The 13,747-nt window shown below is 38.3% G+C and overlaps 1 protein-coding gene across 3 annotated transcripts in view; it reads right to left on the bottom strand.

Moving 5' to 3' along the window:
* Positions 1 to 13,747, bottom strand: part of tbx5a (T-box transcription factor 5a) — a 48,074-nt gene that overhangs the window by 21,587 nt on the left and 12,740 nt on the right. The window contains exon 1 of one of the 3 annotated variants that reach the window (XM_043715854.2): positions 836 to 1,180. The exons of the other annotated variants lie outside the window; for them this stretch is intronic. The gene's annotated coding sequence lies outside the window, so the exon portion shown is untranslated. Of the gene's footprint in view, positions 1 to 835; positions 1,181 to 13,747 lie in introns of those variants that run through there. 3 annotated transcript variants of the gene reach the window in all.

Raw genomic sequence — 13,747 nt, forward strand, 5'->3', positions numbered from 1 at the left:
ATAAGGCACACTGTCCTTTCAGTGAAGGCTGATCATTCCCAATCCCTACCAAATCGATTTCACTTCTAAATATCTTACACAGACCTCGGTGGCATTTGGAAATACATTTGTTTTGAGTCGTAGTCATTCATATCTCTGTAAAATGTACGGAATGATGCACTTTTAATTTCTAAACCTTAATCCTGATCAGTGATCCTCATCAGTAATCCTCATCAGATCAAAACACACATCACTCTAGGACAGAATCATTGTTGTATGCATTACACATTATGTCATATTGCTGTGAAGTTGATAGCAGTTGACTACCAGTAAAAATGCCGAACATCCCCTCTAATAATTAAAACTCGCCTCTTTGAATGCAAGCAGAGCAAATGGAAACTACCCCACGTTTTGTTCAGGCAGACTTGGTATAAGTAAAATATGCATAAATAATGATCAATAATTGTCATTATTCAAACAGTGCTATTTAAGTTGCCTTTTCTTATCCCGAGTGTTTATCTCATTAGTACCTTTAATGTTGAGGCAATCAAGATATTATTCTAGCCGAAGGCAGAAATTCTGCCTATTCACCAAACATTGTATGGTTTAGGGTAGTTATGGTTCAAATATATCAGTATAGGATAGGTATGATATCCAATTTCAGCAGGTCTAACTAAATGCCAATGCTTCTTTTTTTACAGTGAAAACAAGTAGGTATTCATAGCAGATGGATTTTAAACTGGACCTGAAAATCCTGGAGTATAACAAATGAAAACCCATGTTTAAAATTCGTTAAACCGATTTTAAAATTCCTGATTACATCAGTAACGAAGTAATTAAGATCTGTTGTACCTACCGACAAGGTGCAGGGTTTCTGAATGGTATGAAATAAAGCAACCGAATTTCCTCCTGTTGGACTCAAGCTTGTAGATCTCTTTTTTAAAAGGGTTAATTTAATTTCGAGGAAATCTCGGCCCAGTTGTACCGACGACGCCAAGTAACTCTCCTATTGAACCGGTTCAACGTCTTCAACGAACCCACAGACAGAGTTGATGACTGGTCACACGCCAAGACCGCAGATAAAGAATACCGCGAGAATATCCGCGTTATCCATCAGCTATTCACCTATAGTACTCGCCAACGTCACCGTCACGCAACTCGGCTCCTTGGGTTGACCGCAACCGAAGTGGAAGATGAACCTGAATCCAGTTCATTCCTGCTAATGTGAATGAAATACCTACAAAACTGCTGGGGTTCAACCGTTGTATTTTAGAGCAAGTTTTCCAATCCCAGAATGCTTAGAGTGCCTCCAGAATTGTAACAATTCAAGGTTAGCCACAGTTAAAGTGACCAATCTGCATTTTGTATTTAATCGCCTGTTAGATTTCTGCTCTTAGTCGAAATCTTGTCAAATGAATGTCCAGACACTTCGGTGACAAGCATTAGTTATACTTTAGGAATTGATAACCTTTTGGTTCACTGGCATCAAACGGTAAAGGCGAGGGACCAATTATTGCGAGTGATAACAACAATCTAATCCTCTCCAACACAACCCAATTCTTGAGTCAAATTGTTTTTAAAAAAGTTAAGACGTTTTCTAATGACGTCGTGCTCCTGGCACATATAACAATAATACTATAATACAAACGCAAAGCAAGTGTGTAGATTACAGAGAGGGTGATAAAGAGCATGAGAGGCCTAAAGGTTCCACATTTAAGGAAATAATATTGTCGTGTTTGGCAAGTATTTGAGGTGAGTGAAGCCGAACTGGTGTGTAATGCTTATGTTTCCAAACAAAATGTAGTTACTTCTTGTTAACGTAAACCTCATAATAGTGCCTTTTTGAGAAGACTTATTTTTGGTATTGTTCCACAATTAGTTAATTACATTTAAAAGCCACAACGATTTAGAGAGTGAGAGAAAGATATGCGTGCCAGGATTGTGTGAATATGAATAAGAATCGGTCTCTGTAACTGAGGTAAAATAGTGTTTTATTATTCAAATTACATGATTGCATCTGCGGCTAAATTAATATTTGCCACATGATATCTGTTAAACACGTCCAGACGTCGGATAAACTTAACAATTCTGAAAGTGGAAATTAAGTATAATTTACATTCACGAGCTATGCAAAATAGCGTGAGACTGCAGGTTTTTTTTTCATCTCATGCCAATAATTTTTCAGAAACAGGCGGAGTTATAGTTTACTAGCGTGTTGTTTTGACTACAAATAGCACCACGGGATGCCGATCCGGTTATTATTGACAACAACGCGCAGTCACCCATTTCAATCCAATACAGGTAGAGTTTGTGTCGCTAGTCATGTCTCTGTGTATGTTTTAAAGACAAGGCTGAATCGTGTAAAAACGGGAGTACATGAGTATTTATTCTTCAATAATTTTGTACGTTTCCCCGGCCCCTTTAACTTGGATGTTCCTTTAATAAAATTGTTTGTTCTGACACATTTGTTATCGAAATAACATTCGGAAACTGGAACAAAACAGAACGAATTTGAAAGATCTCTCATTTCATATCAAATGCAGTTTCAATAACGACTTCATGAAGTGCAATAAACTCAAAGTACTGTTACATTATTGTACAGTCAAGTGGTTTTATTCTTTAAGAGCATCACACGATGAATAATGCAAAACTATCAATTGTACTTTTGCATCAATGCCTCTTGGAACACTTGTCACTGTAATGCAGGTTATAGCAGGTCAATGTGAGGTGGAGTGAAAATCTAAAAACCATCATTCACACGATTTTAATAGCAGTGGGGAAATAGGTAAAATTTCTGGGGTTCAAAAGCTCCATAAATTGTATTGTAATCCGGGCATCCTAGTTCACAATAAAACTAACAAGAAACTCTCAGAAATCAGCCAATTCAGTTGATTATTACTTTTATGTAGGATTTCTCGACTGTTTAGAAATGCATAAGTTTACACAAACTGTTTAGAAGTGCATCTGTAAATGACCAAATGCAATGTTATCACCCCTTGCTATAAATGAGCGTTTCTTAAATATTCACCAGGTATTTTATTATCAGCCTGGCTACCGACATGATTAAAATTGCAACATACAAGTATCAAAATTAACATTGTTTTATCTTCTAAGTAGCTTATTATTTGAAGGGATACTCGTGTAGATAAACCTGGAACTTTGCTTATGTTACATTAAGTTGAACACGTTTTTATAAGAATAGTTCAATCTCTGCCGTCACACCAAGTCTATAATGGACATTGCATGATGAGCCGTGTATGGTGACATAAATGTGAAATGAATTTGACGATATTTTAATTTTGACTGTTAAAGTATTTTACTGCGACTTTCGGAAGGGAAATTGCTGATTGCATCAATACGCTATTTACTTATTATATTGAGCTTTCCGTAAATATTAATGCAGTATGTTATTTGAGTCTTTATTCAATGTCTAATTGATACGGTACAATAGATGTTAACGAGTCAACTGTTGACATCAGTAGTAAAGTGGATGCTATGTCATTAAATGGCAATGCGCTTTACAAAGCAAAAAAAACCATAATACGTTACATTAATTCATTCATCGCTCCCAAAGATGCTTGTGGCCAATTTAAATGAATCTGCGTAGACATGAACATTTCAGAGATTTTGTTTGTAGATTGGTGGCAACACTGCAAATAAGAAATAATCCTTGATATACGACGAATAACATCTCAGACCTTACAAATATAACTATCACAGCAAGTTGGGCCAGGAATCTGGAAGGCAGTGTACTTATGCTCAAAGTTTAAGTGAATGGCTGCACCATTTCTCAGCACAGGGCCAAGACAACGCGATTGAAAAGCATTGAACGCCATTTATTTGGATGCAGTTGTTCAATTATAACACTCCCACTTCAGGATTACGTAGACATAAACACGCTTCCAGCGGATTAGGTTGGCAGACTGGGGTTATTTAAATAAAATTAATATTATATAGTCAATACGACCACCTAACAGAGAAACAAATAAGAAGCATTTATAGATAGAGAGGGAACCAATTATAAATCATTTGCGTGGAGAACACCGTGGAATCAATGAAGTAGAAAATCCTTGTTTAATATCGTTTACCGCAGAAAATACTGAGGTTTAATAACTTCGAACTTCTAAAATTAGAAATAACCTCAAGTTATTAGTCCCTCAATAACCGGAAAAATCACGTTTCTGTAAATGTATCTTTCTATTGTTTGAAACGTATTCGGAATTTTTGCATAGAAAATAACCAAAGACCCAAACAAATATCCTGCTAAAACCTTCCTTTTGTTTTATAGATCACTTGTACAGCAGGTATACATGTGTAACCCCAGGCAGGTTAATCAGTTCCCTATCAATCAAAGGTTTACGAGTTAACAGGAAACGCTGCAAAGATGAAAAGTACTGCAAAACTGTTGGAGACATCAGGCGAAGGAACATTTCGCTTAGCCTTTGCGATCTCTGTTCTCTCTCAATAGAGGATTAAAGGCATGTATCTTTAACACGGCCTGTTGTTGGCGCCAAGTGGTGTGTTATTAATCATGACTTTTAGCTCCATTTTACGGAACGGCTATGTCGCTACAATTCTTCAGCCCCGAGTTAAGACAGAGAAGCAAACACATGTTTTACCCATTCTATCCAGTTCTGCATCTTAACGCTGGCCGCTCGCTAAAGTCAGAGGTCGTTCTAATAACGTGCAACTCTAAGTCTGCAATTTGAATGACGAAGTGATTATATCGGTGAAAAAGATGCAAGTACTCTCTGGGAAAGTTAATCTGTTCCTGTTGAACACAAATATATTATACACACTTGCAAATCCGAACTCAAAGGAGGCAATATAATCTATGGGGAATCTGCGGTGGTATTTTTAAAAATGAATTAATATAACCTTGTAACCTAATATTATCTTGCTTTAGTACTACATTGATCAAATGCAACATACAATTGCAACATACAAGTGGTGATTTTGCCAAACTGTTGAGAGGTACATTTTCAATACGTACTACCCAATCGATGCATTTGGCATCGCGGTGAAAATTGAAGATTAGTGGTCAAACTTAACAACATTCAATGATTCCTAACAATATAACAAATTACGGATTTAGCTGGTGGCAGAAATGGTTTAAATATTTTGTTAGCAGCGCATGTATGCACCAAAAATGCGAATAATCTGAAGCATTCGCAGAATATAGAACTTTTGCAAAGAAGGGATGAAACACTTTCCAAATGTCTGCTAAGATTCTCAAATAGAACTGAATACATTGCGCTCATTTGCTTTCAGTGTATTCTTCGCCCCCGTGAATGTTGGTGCAAATACATTTACTAGCGTATCACAGAGTTACAGACCAACTGTAAGGGTCTGAACTGACCAATGTACAAACGAAAGCAGCCCTTTTCTCTTTTAAATTTATTCAGTTTAATCACATTCTTTCATCTTCGTGAAAAAAAATCAGAAGAAAATTTGCTGCGTTCCGTGTTCCATCAAGTGGTGGTTTCGACCGAAATACGTTCTTTTATTAAATTGGGAAAGATCTTTGATTAATTCGCGACCACTTAACAAATTTTGAAGTTATAGTATTGGCCATTGAGTGGTAAATAAGAATATTCACAACTTTCTCGATTCGAAATAGCAAGGCCTAATTGCAGAATTTCTGCAATTCTGTGAAAGTGTATATTTCAAGAATGAACATCTCAACTATAGTTAAAGGATGGAAAGCTAGAGACCTGCCAATACTCGGTTCAGGTTTGAAACGTCAATTCTTAATGATAAGTATGTGTGTGTGTGTTTGAGAGAGAGGACTGCATCATTATTGTTCTCAGCAAATACTATAAGTGGAGCTGATTCGTGATGTTAATAAGCAATGGATTTATAAACGAAAATGAATTAAAATTAACAACATTTTCTGCTTTGTGATTGATGGCTTTGACTATTGTTTCAGTGATGTATCTCAACATTAGTCGGTAGAGTGTACAACTAAGTTTTTTTTAGATACTGAGAATTCATTGCGTCTCTGGTGCTTAGTTCTCTTTAAAGTTTGAAAGAAAGCATTCGTAAGATTCTTTTTTCATTGTGAATGGAAACACTACCTGTCACTGGCATTGCAGCAATATAAAATCAACCATCAATGTAACATTTTGAGCTGCATCAATTAAACTCCTTCTCTTTCCAAATGGGACCTTTCCTTCTACAAGTGGCAATTCAACAAGTTGGTGTTGCAATGACAATTACAAACCGAAAGAGATGTAGTTAAATTTCTACAAACAATTCGGTAAATCTATATCATTGTAAGGATGTCTGACTCATACAATACTGCTTTTCGATGGGACCTTGTGCAGTAATTACATTTCGGAAGTACTTCATTGACCGTAGAAATGTGCTGGGACGTCCTGAGATCGTGATGGGAGCTATTTCAATGATTGTTTATAAACCGCGGGACTGAGATTTTAATGAGGTAAGGTCACCATAAGGTGAACGTTAATATTTTGGATATTAGATTTGCTCTGGATGTATTGTGACCCTGACTGGACCGCATTGGATATTTACTGGAGATTAATTTCACTGCACATCCTGACTTGCTTTCTTTTCTACGAATCCACAATTATTATCGAAAAAAAAACAGATTGAATCACATGGGTAATTTGAGTCAATGTAGCTTTGGGGAACTGGGCAAACGCCAACATACTAACCTGCACGGCAAACAAATAATTTAGCGCGGAATTTGACATGTTTCACTTGTGTTGTTCGAGACAAGTTAGCCATATCGGTCGAGTCTTGGTCTTACATTCTGACGTTGTCCAAATATTTATTTGTGAAAGCAATTATAACCAACCCAGCTATCGATTCTATAACCGCACAATGCAAAATTAATTGAACGATGTATTTCGACAAATCGCCTTCACAATCGCCCAATTTATCGACACTGGGAGTTCGGAGCAATCTGTTTCCCCGTTTTTTTGTGTGTGAAAACGAGAGTTTGCAGTCATAAAATTGCTTAAGATTGTATTTCGTGCCAGTTTTATGAATTGCGAATTATAGTAATCGTGGGCACCATTTGATTTAGAAATGACAAATGGTATACCTTTTTGGCAGTTAGCGCATAAAATTATGCACAGAACAACACTTCCCAAAGATTATTGATCAATATCTCCTGTTGGAGGGGTCAGTGCCAATTATGCTGCTAATCCTATGTCGAAGCCTTGCAATCGCGGGCAGCGATTTGTGGTTCATTCTACGGAAAGGAATAGATGTTGTCTCCGTCAGAACAAAGCTGTGTGAAAGGCTTCTACGACATTAAAACAACTTCTGCTGATTCTCTGCAAAACTATTAAGGTCCCATTCCTGTGTTTAGCTAATATGGGCGGTAGTCAATGTGGGTATCTATCTATGAGGTGAAAGTGCAGATGCTGGAGATTAGAGTCAAGATTAGAGTGGTGCTCGAGAAGCACAGCAGGTCAGGCAGCATCAGAGGAGCAGGAAAATCGACCTTTCGGGCAAAAGCCCTTCATTAGAAATATCTATCTATGAGACTATCTATGCGGCCATCCTTCCGCTGCTCAAACACTTGAAGCCAGAATCACGTCACCGCAACAAGGTTCCCGGTTCAACAAACATTTCTCATTAAACTACTTAAATAAAGTCGAGCATCTCCGTACAAACCAAAGGACAAAACCGGCCGATTACTTAATAGATGAAAATTTCGAGACAATTTTGTGCAGACATTTAAATTACGTCACTGGTCTCGTCACCTCTACATCCACCCCATCCCTCTCTAAACACCTGGAAATTGAGCAACACTGCCCGCTCTGAAGAAAGTCATGCAAGATCCACAGATGCTGTCAGACCCGCTGAGTTTCTCGAGCGCTTTCTGCTTTTGTTTCAGACCTGGTTCATTTGAAATCACGCTGCTTTTAACAAACCAGTTTTCACGTTACTGGCGTCAGTTGTTTGGATCTGTTCCCTGGAATAACACGAGAAACAGCGGTAAATTCACAGGTGATTCCAGGTCAACAGGAAACCTGTTCAAAGCATTCCTGCGCCCAAAGATTTGAAATTCCAATCTCTGCAGATTCAGGGGTAGCAAACTCTGTCGGGCAAAATAATACAATTGTACAGGAAGTTTTAATTTCGCTATAGTAGCGATCTGGGAAATTCAATGGGCAAAAAAAAAGACAATGGGAAGGAGGCCGAAAGCAAATAAAAATGCTGCAGATCACTGCGGGTCAGCCAGCATCCACGGAGAGAACATGATTGTTTTCAGTACAGATTGCAGCAGCTGCAGCAATTGTCCCTAAAGGGGAAGGAGACGGTTTGCCAGCTCAACAGCAAAGATTCCATGAAGACCGACTTAAGTTCGTTTTCTTTTTGCTGTCGGTGACTTCACAAACAGCAAAAGAAAGCGATTACTACCCACCTTGTGCCCTTTCCAAATCCAGCTTTGAAAAAAAAAAGATTCAAATGCGACAGAGTGGATCAAAAGTTGCTTCTGACAAATAAAACGTTCTCACTTGGGGGTTTAACACCTTTCCATCAGCCGAGCCTCTTCCTGGAAGTTTATCAAATCAAATGTGCCCGAATGAAAAGACGCACCATTAACATGTATCAGGGGCTGGTAAAGAGATGGACAGAAGTGTGCAATCTGCTTTCCCATGAGACACAGAAAGATATTCATAACTGTAGTTCGCCATAAACATGCTGTTGCCATTTGTAAGAAGGTCAGTTTTGTTCTTACTTCTTATTTGCCAAGGCTCAGACGTTAGCTCCGTTTCTTACATCCCTCTCCGCTCTTCCCCAATCCCCTCTCCTCTATACACCCACAGACACACCCCCAGCTTTTACCTCGCAAAAATAATTCAACTGGCAAGGTATGAAATTCCTACATTCATAGATGACTGATGAACAGTAAATAATTGGTCATTGTCACGGTACACCAGTAGAGAGACACACCACATGGCTCGGGGTGCATTACTCAATAACAACAGGGCAAGAGGAGGCGACTGGCTCCCATGAACTACCGCAGCAATGGCAGAACTTGCGCCATTGGCATCATCCTGCTCCCCACTCCCGCTATTTCATGCCCACCTCCATGATTATAGACTCAACTAAACCGGTTCTTGTGAAAGAAATGTTAGCTGAGTTCAAAGTTTCATGTAAATGGTATAGATGGAGCAGCGTAACATTAAGGTTACAATAATATCCTTACATTTTGTTGTACTTACAGCACAGAAATTGTCGATTCGACCCACTTAACAATGCCCTTCATGATGTGCACAGTGGCCGCTTTCTGCTTAACTTCACGTTGCCTCAGCCAACATATCTATACTTCATTTTATGTAAAGATTAATTCCATTGTATTTTGCAAATCATGGAACACTATTTACTGGATGACACAATGGGTTACATACTTAGCCTGTTTGTGCTGAGAGCTGCGTTTGAATCCCCAGTTCAAAACATAAACATCCCATTGTTCCACACAACTAGTGCTACTTTACTAATCTCACTCAGAGAAGCTTTGTGAACTAAAAAAAAGTCACCTTAGATTTTGCATATCTGACTAGACTATATACTTCTTCAGAGACATTATTTACCTTCTAGAAATGCCTTGATAAACTAATCCAATGTGTTTCATTCGTATTTCAATTCAATTAGCCCTTTAAAATTGGTCATTTTATATAAAAGCTTATTGGTTATTATAGTCTCTCCTAAGAAACTGTGCATCACATAAATTTCCGTGTACAAGTAACCTCAGGCAAAAGAGTGATTCAGCACAACCAATCTGTATTGCTGTTTCTTTGTGAATAGCTCGCTTTCATTTGTAATTCCCAACAAATTCTGGTGCTGCTTCAACTTCATCAAACTATGCAGTCTAATCAGGAATATTGAAATTGATTCTGCAATGCCTGTGAATCCTTTAAATGAATTCATGTGTTTAATGTTCTGCCCAACATATTCCCACTTCATTTATAGAAATAAACTGTACATTGTGCATTTTTTATGGTATTGGTATATGTATATTTTCTCAGTGTCATGTTCAGATCAGCTACACATAACACAGGAGCAAATTATTGGAAACCAGTCAGATTGCTTATTAACAGCAAGAAAATCCAAACTGAGAATGCAAATTTGCCAACCAATCAAAATTTCCTGATATGAATGACCTCACAGCAATTCTCAAACTATAATTATAATCATCATTCATCCTATGGAGCTGCCCCAGGAGCATGCAACATGTCTGATGACATACATGAATGGGGCAAATAAATAGCTCATGTGTTTTAATGTGCTTTAAATTTAAAACATTGACTGTTGGAAGAAAATTGGATGCAATATTTCAAACATTTAGCAGAAACAGCTAAATCTGAAGTGAGAAAAATTCTAGAGGCTGCACGTAAACATAATACGTGATATGTCATTTAGAGAGAAGCAAGAGTTAAAAACGGAGTGCCAAACTACGTACCTAAGTCAGCAAGACACATATCAGAAGGCTCCATCTTGAAAACATAGATTTTCAGGGTCATGTATTGATTACTCATGTGTTGGATTGACATTGAGGATGTTACAGAAAATAAAACCTTCATGTCACTGGTCTGAACTGGGAGGACAGACTGGAAAAATACTTTTTTTCCATCTTCAAAACAAGATGTAATGATAGTGTGCAGGACAGGAAAGATAAATCTGGAAGACTATTCCAACTAAACGGTAACATTTGGCGAAATAAAAGAGCACAGGTTCAACCAAGAGATACGTACATTTAGCATTGACATGAAGTTCTTCACACAAATGGTTATCAATACAACAAGACACTGGAGGCAATTAGTTGAAAAATGAAATAAAACAGAGAACTGTAGGTGCTGGAAATATGAAACAAATACAGAATTTGCTGGAGAAACTCAGCAGGTCTGGCAGCATCAATTGAGAGAAAACAGAGTTACACTTTGAATCCAGTGACTCTTCTTCAGAACTGATAGCATCGAGCAGAAAGAAATATTTATGCTGATGACAGTGGGTGGGATAGGAAAAGAGTGAGTGGATAGATGGACAGGAAGCCCAGATTTGGAGAGCCGGTGTTAGACTCAGGGGGTACAAAGTTAAAAATCACACAACACCAGGTTATAGTCCAACAGGTTTATTTGGAAGCACTAGCTTTCGGAGCGCTGCTCCTTTATCAGGTGGTTCCTGATGAAGAAGCAGCACTCCGAAATCTAGGACTTCCAAATAAACCTGTTGGACTATAACCTGGTGTTGTGTGATTTTTAACTAGGAAGCCCAGAGACAGAGAGAGAAAAAAGGTTAGACGAAGTTGTCTGCCTAGCCTGTTTCTGTCTCTGGAATAATTTAGATGCTCAAGACAGGTTTGCACTTGGCAAAGTTACAAAGGTGAAAAATGGCAGCATTAGAGAGGTGGGTGCGTGGTTTAAAGTTCATCTCAGTGTAAAAGACAATACCAAGATTATGAATAGTCTGACTCAGCTTCAGACAGTTCCCGTTGATGGAAACAGTGGCCAGGGGATGGAGATTGCAGCATGAACTGAAGGCAATGTCTTCAGTCTTCGCAGTTATTAAGTATTTCTCCTCATCCTGTATTAGAGGTCAAGATTAGTAAAGTGTCAAATCAGATATGAGAGAAAAATCTAGCGAGGCCATTTTAAGTACACAGTATTGTTCGTGTAGAACTTTGTGCATTTTTGGATGATGTTATTGAAGTGCAGCGTGCAAATGAGAAATTGAACAATCTAAGGATTGTTCTTTTGGAGATGCAATGCTGTGGGAGTAATAAAATAAGTGCTCCCACTCCACCCCGCCTCCCCCCCCCCACCCCACCTCTCCGCACCCCCGAATTTTGATTGAACAACTAAATTGGGAATCAGACATTGGGTATTGCCTGGATAATGGAGGATAGGTTTTGAAGAAGGATAATGAGGTCAGGTGGATTAAAGTCTGTACATAGACTGAGAAGGACAAGGAAAAATAGTTTATTAAGGTCAATAATTTTAAATGCCATTTGTGACATTTTCAAAAACGTCATGTCTGTATTGTAGCATAAGTGCAAATGTAATGGAGAGTTTATAATGAGGAATTTGAAGAAAGTGAGCTCCAATTTGGAAGACTACAGTGTATTCAAGGACTGTGAAGTATGTATGGAGGGTGTAGCCGGAACAGCAGTTTACAAGAGCACAGCAGTCAGATACCCTTTCTTTGAGAAGGATAACTATGGAGAATTTGAAAAGGAGAGGGTAAAAGTCTAGTGAGGATGCATCATTTATAATATAGCTGGCATGGGCCAATGACAGTAACCTGGGTGACCAACAGCTTGGACAGAATAGGTTTGAAGAAGCAGGAAGCAGATCTTGTGGTGAAGTGGTAGCACCTTTATCAATAAGTTAGAAGTTTCAGGCTTGAGTTCCAGTCCAGAATTTGACAGGCATGGAAGTTGCATTCACAACATAGTCAAACAGATTATCCACAACAATACCTTTCAATGTCTGTATGGCTTAAAAATGTGTTGCTGGAAAAACGCAGCAGGTCAGGCAGCATCAAAGGAACAGGAAAATCAACGTTTCGGGCATAAGCCCTTCTTCAGGAACATCGATTCTCCTGTTCCTTTGATGCTGCTTGACCTGCTGTGCTTTTCTAGCAACACATTTTAAGCTCTGATCTCCAGCATCTGCAGTCGTCACTTTCTCCCAAAGTCTGTATGGCAGCTGGTAGTGACAGGAAAATCACTCGCTCAACCAGAAACATGTGCAATAGCCTTCTTATGTAAAAAGACTCCATGTTGTTTGCCATAGGGTGCATTCCATGCTTCAAGTGACTACCAGGTAGGAGCATAAAGACCTCATAAACAATGTTAACTCAGAAAGAGCAAGGTATAGAATCAGATCAAATCTGGAACAAAGTAGTGTTATGTATTAAGAACATTTGGCTGGGTGGATATTGTACATTGGAATATAGGAGCGGGCAAAGGCCATTCAGCTCATCACATTATTCGTAGCTTTGAAAAGAGCTGTTTCTGTAAAGTGGCAGGGATGCAAAGCTAAATGGAGGGTTTTAAATATAGAATTGCATGAAAAAAGAATATTCAAGTGGTACATGGGAATACAAGAGAAGGTAAAGGCCATTCAGCTCATCATGTAATTTATAACTTTGAAAATAGATGTTTCTGGACAGTGGAAATTGTGCAATCCTAAATGCAGGGTTTTAAATATAAAATTGCATGGAAAAAGAATTCAAACATTCAAGTGGATCACGGCTGACCATCTCCTTCAACAGTACTTTCCAATGTTATAGATATCATTAATATCCAGAAATATATCGATTTCCAACTTGAACATTCCCATCAATTGGGCTTCTATGATTGTTTCAAGTAGAGAATTCCAAAGAAACTCCACCTTCTGCATGAAGAAATTCCTTCTCATGTCAGTTTTAATTAGCTTACCATTTATTCTGAGACTGTTCCATTTTGCAAGTGAGGACGTTGTCTCATGAGGTCAGCTAATTCTGTACACAGGAGCACAGAGCACAGCATATTTTCTCCTGAATGTCACAGCTCTTACTGGAATACAGATTTCTTGACTCAAAACAGATCACTCAGGTATTCTAGTGGACCTATACATGCAACATCAGTCCAGTTCAAACAGCAATAGTTTAGACTGTTCCAGATTCACCATTTAGGAAAATAATCCTATCTATGACCATCATGTCACACTTGTAACAATTTTCATCAATTCTCATTCTTCAAAACTGAGAAGAACTAAGGTCTAGTTTTCTCAGTGTCTCCTCA

This window comes from Chiloscyllium plagiosum, unplaced genomic scaffold (genome assembly GCF_037043375.1).
Source record: "Chiloscyllium plagiosum isolate Xiang-an unplaced genomic scaffold, Cpla_swu_hap1 HiC_scaffold_24, whole genome shotgun sequence".
NCBI lineage: Eukaryota > Metazoa > Chordata > Chondrichthyes > Orectolobiformes > Hemiscylliidae > Chiloscyllium > Chiloscyllium plagiosum.